The sequence below is a fragment of the Somniosus microcephalus genome, chromosome 30, assembly GCF_052327205.1.
Source record: "Somniosus microcephalus isolate GS21.2 chromosome 30, FLI_Smic_1.0, whole genome shotgun sequence".
NCBI lineage: Eukaryota > Metazoa > Chordata > Chondrichthyes > Squaliformes > Somniosidae > Somniosus > Somniosus microcephalus.
Window position 1 is genome coordinate 22,442,343 of NC_141016.1, and position 8,216 is coordinate 22,450,558.

Sequence of the window (8,216 nt, forward strand, 5' to 3'; positions counted from 1 at the left end):
GACATCTGCAGTATTTTGCTATTGTATTACTGTTGCCTATGGAGTGGATTTTCCAAGACTTGGTAGCTACATCTGGCCTACAGGCTTCAGTTTGGGGACCCTGATCCCAGTGTTGCTGTCATGGCCTCCTGCCCCCCAACTACAGTCCTAGGACCTAAATTGGTGTACTAGTTGTAGTTTTCCCTGCAGCTGCAGGTTCTTTGCTCCTCTTCAAATTTTTTGCTGCCAGAAATTTGGGACAATCTCTGGCCTCTCGCTGCCATGGTAAGAGAATCAAACTCTCAATTAACTTGAAGATCTCCCGTGCAATGCTACGAGTCTAAGGACTTGCTGTTTTAACAATTTTTGTTTTGGCCATATAAGTAACATCAGTGACATTGATGTAGTGACTGACTAAGTCCATTTTTATTAAATGGTATTTGGATGCTTTAGAAATCAAATTTGACAACTTTTTGATCATTTTGTCAAAGTTGACTCACCGTGCATATATTTTTTTATCCTTTGCCATTTTTTTAAAGCTAAGATTTTGACAATCCTGCTGGACTTTTGACAACTTAAAAGGGTCCTTTTGAGCTGGCACAACTGGGTGGGAATCTGGGCTTCAGCGGAACGGGATGCAATGTGCAGTTTGGCTCACTCATGGTTTTGCTGATTTCTTAAGTGAGATGGGGGAGGGGGGGGGGAAGAATTTCACCCCTAAATTTGGTGTGAATCATTCTAATTAACCAATCTGCAAAACCAAGGTCGTGATGCTATTCCATATGTGGCAAAAAATCTGTGCACATGTTCTTCTTTTAACTCTTGGGGGGGAAAAAAAGCCAGCTGTTGGGTTGGATTCTTGAAACAGGCTCTAACTGGTGATGATAATTAAAGATTCTTTCCTTCAAAATTCAGCCGTTTTGGGAAAACTGCTTTCAAATTAAAGCAAGACATTCAGCAACTAGATCGGCTTTCTGAAGATTATAGACCGCTCAAGAAATACCCTAGATGGTTAAGTAGTAGCCTTTGTTGGGGGTTTTTTTAAACACTAGGGAAAAATTCAGTATCGCCCCGTTTGGGGCGCCATTATCGGCCCGTGCGCAAAGTTTAGCGCCTGCCGCTAATTATCGCCTCCAGCAGCAAACTTGGCTTTTATCGCCCCTGGAGGTGATTGGAGCGCTAAATCAGGCGCTTCACACCTGTCTTAAGGCACAAAGGCCGAGGAGCGAGGCGCTACCTCAGAGCGCTGGCGAAACAAGGAAGGGCAAATCAAAATAAACCTGCAAAGTGCTGCTCAGTACCCAAAACTCCTTCACAAAGCGTTGACTCTCTCCAGAAGTCTCTCTCTCTCTCTCTCTCAGAATGCGTGGTGCAAAAATGTCACCGACAAAAAAAGGCAGGAAGCGGTCGCCTTTAAATAGCGCTCCCCCAGTCCCTTTCTGACTGCAAAACGCTCCCCTCAACCTGTCGTTGCTAGCGGCAGGCGGTAAGGCAGGGGGCGCCACTCAATTTCCGGTCTGGGGCGTTGCGCCAGACTGACGTCACAATCTGCCGGCGCAGGAGATCGTGGCGGTAGTGTTTAGCACCACCGCAAAATGTCTAGTTAATTTCACGAGCGGCGCAAACATCGCCGTGCCCGGGCGCTAGTTGCTTTGCGCCCCAATAGCGCCCTCTTAAGGCGCAAACAACGGAATTTTCCCCCCTAAATAAACATTTCAACAGAATGATGTTTATTGAAATTTGGAACATAGGAATCGCTAGATTGGGGGGTGGTGGGGGGGAAACCACAGTCATTATATCTGCACTGACATGTTGCAAAAGTTGAAATAACTGATTAATACAATAAAAACAAAAAGTGTTGGAATACTTTTGAGGGCAGAAGTGTGGGAAATGTGACTGACATTCCAATCACAGTGGAGGGGAATCCTTGGTTGAGGAAAAAGGAAGACCTATCTGAGATGAGGCGGTTGACTTATGAGGAAAGGTTGAGCAGGCTGGGCCTATACTCATTGGAGTTTAGAAGAATGAGAGGTGATCTTATCGAATCATATAAAATACTGAGGGGGCTCAACAAGGTAGATGCAGAGAAGATGTTTCCCCTCGTGGGGAACTCTAGAACTCTGGCATAATTTCACATTAAGGGTCGCCCTTTTAGAACTGAGATGAGGAGGAACTTCTTCTCTCAGAGGGTCGTAAACCTGTGGAATTCTCTGCCCCAGAGAGCCGTGGAGGCTGGGTCATTGAATACATTTAAGTTGGAGACAGACAGATTTTTGCAAGATAAGGGAGTGAAGGGTTATGGGGAGCGGGCAGGGAAGTGGCTTTGAGCCCAAGATCAGTCATGATCTTATTGAATGGCGGAGCAGGCTCAAGGAGCCAAGTGGCCTATTCCTGCTCCTATTTCTTATGTTCTTATGGAAGGTTGCATTGTCGGAACAGATCTGACAGAGAAACTTAGAGAATGGAATAGAGTACTTTACAGGAAGTGAGGTGGAAGGAAGTGGAATCAAGGTAGCTGTGGGAGTTGGTGGGCTGAAACGATATTAAAAATGTAAACAGGAAATGCTGGAAATACTCGGTATGTCAGGCTATTTCTAGCCTTTTTCTGTTTATATTTCAGATTTCTAGCATCTGCAGTATTTTGCCTTGCATAGAAGACATTGGTTGACGGTCCACCTCCAGAAATAGAGATAGAGAAGTCGACGAAGGGAGGGATGGAAATTTAGAAGCAAAGTTGATGATTTTTCCAGCTCGGGGCAAGGAAGCAGCTTCAACACGGTCATCAATGTACTGGGGAAAAAGGTGAGGGAAGGAACCTGAGTAGGATTGGAACAAAGAGTGTTCCACATAGCCCATAAAAAGGCAGGCATATAGCTAGGACTCGTACAGGTTCCTATAGCGACACTTTTTTATGTGGGGGAAGTGAGTGGAGTCAAAGGAGAAGTTGTTCAATGTAAGAACAAATTTAGCCAGGCGGAGGAGGAAGGTGGTGGTGGATGTGGCCTGGTTGGGCCTCTGTTCAAGTTCTGATGAAAGTTGATCGACCTGAAACATTAACTCTGTCGCTCCCTCTCCACAGATGCTGCCTGGCCTGCTGAGTATTTTCAGCTTTTATTTCAGTTTTCAGAAACCACAGCATTTTGCTCGTGATTCATACAACGCTCCATTCACAATCGGCGGAGCTTACACGTGTTGCATGAAGTGGTTGTCATGTCAACGTGATGCCATTTGTCTTGGGTGCAAGGACTAGTCCTGTAAAGAACAGCTAACCGTTGTTTGTGGGGACTTACTGCTGCTTCGCACTAAACGTATGCTGGTAGCCAGCTCTTAGGACTGCATTCTGGAGGGTTGACCAAAAGTGGTCAAAACGCAGGATCCTTTGTGCAAGATCCAGCCACTTTCTCAAACTGTTACACTCCTGGTGCTGGTTTGTAGTAGGTACCCTCTCTCTTGTCTAAGCACAGGCATTCAGAACTACACCTAAATATCCCTATGATGCAATTGTGGTAATCGGGACCTTTTACTGCGGGTGGCGGCCATTGAGCAGCACTAGCCGAAATGGGAAAGTTTATGAAACCTGGGAAGGCGGTTCTGGTGCTGGCCGGCCGCTATGCTGGACGTAAAGGTGTCATGGTAAAGAACATCGACGATAGGTCCTCTGATGGGCCTTACAGTCATGCCCTTGTTGCTGGTATTGATCGTCACCCTTGTAAAGTGACTGCTAAAATGGGCAAAAAGGTGGCCAAGAGGTCCAAGATCAAGTCCTTTTGTGAAAGTGTACAAATCCAACCACCTGATGCCAACCAGGTACTCGGTTGACATTCCCCTGGATAAGACCATTGTGAACAAGGATGTTTTTAGGGATCCTGCTTTGAAGCAGGAAGCCAGAGTAAAGTTTGAGGAAAGGTACAAGTCAGGAAAGAATAAATGGTTCTTCCGATTCTAAGCTCCGATTCTAAATTGTGTATCAATATAAATAAATATTCATTTAAAATGGGGGAAAAAATGGGGACCTCCTTCAGTATTGTGTGACCGTCTCGGGAACCATCACTTTGGGACACGTTCTTCTCCGACCATCGAAGGAGGTTAATTTTATTATGCAAGCGTCCACTTAAGAAGTCTATGGGGCAGCTAATGTATGGATGTATGTGGCTGCTCAATTTACACAAAGATTTGATAGATATGTGACCATCTCCAGTGGTTGGGGTTGTAAGGCTCCATGCTGTCAAAATAGAACATCACCCTCACAGGAAAACTAACTAGCCTGCAGCAGAGAGCCAGGGCTTTTGGGGTATTGTGTCGTAGGTGTACTGCAGTTGAATTGGGAGTTTCTCCTAGGAGTTGTGCTGGCTATTTGCTGCTCAGGATATGGTGGGGAATTCATAAAGAAATGGCTTAAACCTTTCCGCTAACACCAGTAGACCATGTGTTCTCTGAAATAACAACAGAAAATGCTGGAAAAATTTAGCAGGCCAGTCAACATCCGTGGAGAGAAAACAGAGTCGACGTTTCGGGTGAAAACCCTTTGTCAAGACTAAAGATGCACAGGAAATGAAATAGATTAAGAGGCCAGGCTGGGAGAGAACAAAACAGAAGTGAAGAGGTATTCAAAGCGAGACGAGATGGTGATAGGACTAGTGGAGACAAAAGACGGCTCTAGATTAGGTGTGAAATGCGCTGGCAGAATGGGCGACAGCTGCCATGTGGGAGAGAAAAAAAAAGAAAGGGGTGGGGGAAGGGCCAAAACAAAGGTGTGGATAAAAAATATAAGTAAAAATGTAATAGGGGCCAAGGTTATGATCTGAAATTGTTGAACTCGATATTGAGTCCGGAAGGCTGTAAAGTGCCTAATCGGAAGATGAGGTGCTGTTCCTCGAGTTTACGTTGAGCTTCCGTGGAACAATGCAAGAGGTCGAGTACAATGAGGTCCGAGTGGGAATGGGGCGGTGAATTAAAATGACAGACGACCGGAAGCTCGGGGTCACCCTTACGGACTGAACGGAGGTGTTCCGCAAAGCGGTCACCCAAGCTGAGTTTTTCCAGCATTTTCTGTTGTTATTTCGGATTTCCAGCATCTGCAGTATTTTGCTATCGTACTATGTGTTCTCTGAAGCTGATTGCTATGAAAAATAAGATTCTTTGTAGGAGTCACACTGCTTAAATTGTGATATGGCAAAGTATAAGTAAGCACCCCATTGAGCTGCCCATGCTCCCTTTACTTTCAAGTATCAGCTATGGTCCAAGGTTCCTACCAAAGCTTCTCTGGCCATGAGCAATTTATAAGATTGGGGTAAGCTACATGGGTCGGTGGATGTTTGGGCCTTCATTCTCCAAATGACGTATCATCCAGATACCAGCCTTCAATATTTAGCGGTATTATTTTCATGTAATGATCTGGCCATTCTCCTTTCAATTAATATGATGAGTTTCGTGCCATCAGTTGGATACCATGTGCCTGAAAGATAATTCTCCGATTACTTACAAGAAGGTTAAGAGCAAAAGTGGAAGAATATCTTGGCAGAGATCAATTTAGGTTTTGCAGAAGATGTGAAATGAGAGGCAGTGGGGCTGAGGAGAGTTCTGCACAGGAGGAGTATAGACATAATCGAGGTGGATGTTGTAGATTCTGAAAAAGCCTTCGAGAGTGTGAACTGGATGAAACTAATGGAGATACTAAAGTGTATTGGTGTGGATCAGAGAGAGATGCATGAAAAAGGCATACGGGACAACCTGAAAGTGTGAGGGTAACAGATGGAGAGTCAGAACCAGGAGTGATTGGGAGAGGAGTGAGACTAGGATGCTTCTTGTCCTCTAGTGTTCAACGTGTATGCAGAAGCGATGGTAAGAGAAATGCTTAATCAGGTAGCAGAAGAAGTGAAAACAAATCAGATTTGCTGATGACAATGCATTGGCAGTAAGTACCATGAATGGATGACAGTTGTTGGTAGATCGCCTGAATGATCCTCATTCCATAACCCATTGCTGCAGCAATGTGGGTTAGATCCAACTGATGAAAGTTTCACGGAATGCATTTTAATGAATGAGGAACAGTTGTCGCAGGTGAGACCATTTCAAGTAGAATGACTGAAGATGGCAGGTGTGCCAAGGAGGTGAGAGTTAGGATTACAATGGGAAAAGATGCTTTTAATAGAAGGAAGAAGATATCGAATAGAGAACTAAGGGGGAATGGTAGAGTTTGCTCTGGAGTGTATGGAACTGAAACATGGACGCTGAAGAAAGTGGAGATCAGGCTATTGGAGTCTTTGGAGATGCATGGCGAAAGTAGTGAAGGCGGTGGAAGATTTGAAGGTCATCTTCTTAGGCAGTCCCTCGGAACCGAGGATGACTCGCTTCCACAATAAAAGGTCATACTAGACTGAGCAGTCCATGTTCTAATTTTCTTCAACTAGTACCCTGTCGCTTCCTTTTTTTAAAATCTGGAAGTGGTTTTTTTACATAGATTTTGACTGAGGTGTTGCAATGACTTGTGGTTGGCTCTATTTTGCATTTGCAATGTGTTGTGGACATCAAGGGCCGAGCAGCATTATTATTGTAATGTAATAATAAGCGAGTGCGGTGGTTGTGTGGCAGGTATTACATTGCTGTCGGTTCACGGGTGGGGCTGTGAGTGCAGCCACACTGAAGGCAACTCGGGCATGTCTCTGCTGCGTACCCAACTCTCAACTCAGCAAAGCGGCTGCGTGACACGGGGGGTGGTGGCAGCTCGAGGCTGGTCCTCAATTAACCAACCGCCTGGCACGGGGCGCACCTGCCCAACTGGTGACTCGTAAACCACTCGGGCGGCACGGGGTGGGGTGGGGGGGAGCATGAGCCCAGCTGCTAACTATTCATGGCACCAAAAAAAAAAAACGCGTAGCAAGTCAGGTAGGCCAGTGGGTAGCGAGAGATCCATTAGTAAATCACTGGAGGGGATTTTGTGGAGGACGAGTCAATGTGGCTGCTGGGTCTTATTTTAAAGCAGGAATGTGACATTTTCTGCGTGTGTAACTCATTGAAAGCTTACTACAGGAAACTTTGTGCTATCCGGCACCGACGGGACCGAGCTGTTGCCGTTCCCTCAAAACTGCTGGACACACCAGCGCTGATGTTGAAGCATACGGAGCTTTTCATCTCCGTATCTGACAACAAACACTGTTGCTTAGCAACAGTTTCTAAACAGTCGGCCCGTACCTTGGAAGTGCCTCTGTAGCTTAGCAATAGCTTCAGAGAGACTTTCCAGAGCTTGACTGTTGAAAAAAAAGCCACGAGAAGAAAAAAAACCTAACAAAATGGCTCCTGATTTTTGCCGGTGGCTCGAGCTTGCCGGACATTTAGCCTCTGGATAACACAAAGTTTCATGTATTATTGCCAAGTATGTACTACAATATGGGTGCCATAGTGGTTATATTACTGGACTAGTAATCCAGAGGCCTGGACTAATGATCCAGAGAGTTCAAATCCCATTTGGGGAATTTAAATTCAGTTTATTCAATAAATCTGGAATAAAAAGCTAGTGTCCGTATTGGTGACCATGAAACAATCTGATTATTGTAAAAACCCATCTGGTTCACTAATGTCCTTTAGGGAAGGAAATCTGCCGTCCTTACCTGGTCTGGCCTATATGTGACTCCAGACCCACAGCAATATGGTTGACTCTTAACTGCCCTCTGAAATGGCAGCTCACCACCACCCTCTCAAGGGCAATTGGAGATGGGCAATAAATGCTGGCATTGCCAGCGACACCCACATCCGTGAATGAATTGGGGTAAAAAAATAGGTCCGCAATATTTTTAACGTCAATCACAGCTGGTCACCTGTGATGAAAGTTAAGGAAGGCTGGTGAAAGGGTTGGGGAAAAGTTGCCCACGTCCTGCACTGTAAACTCTCAGCTTTAATGCAAACCCCTCCCCTCAGAACTCCCTTTCTTATTGCTGGTTTTTCCATGATCGCAGTCTGAGAATGAGTGGGACGGGCTTCAATCGTGGTGGGCACACTTGGCATATATAGCTGGCATGAAGAAAAAGGTAAGGGGTTGTACATAAGATAAGAATTCAAAACAGGAGTAGGCCATACAGCCCCTCGAGCCTGCTCTGTCATAGCTGATCTTTGACCTCAACTCCACCATTCCGCCCTGTCTCTATATCACTTGATTCCCCTAGAGTCCAAAAATCTATTGATCTCAACCTTGAATGTATTCAATGACTCAGCATCCACAGCCCTCTGGTGCAGAGAATTCC

At 45.4% G+C, this 8,216-nt stretch overlaps 1 pseudogene; it reads left to right on the plus strand.

Moving 5' to 3' along the window:
* The first annotated feature begins 3,504 nt into the window (after window positions 1-3,504).
* On the plus strand, window positions 3,505-3,925 carry LOC147098013 (large ribosomal subunit protein eL27 pseudogene; annotated as a pseudogene).
* The last annotated feature ends 4,291 nt before the right edge of the window (window positions 3,926-8,216 follow it).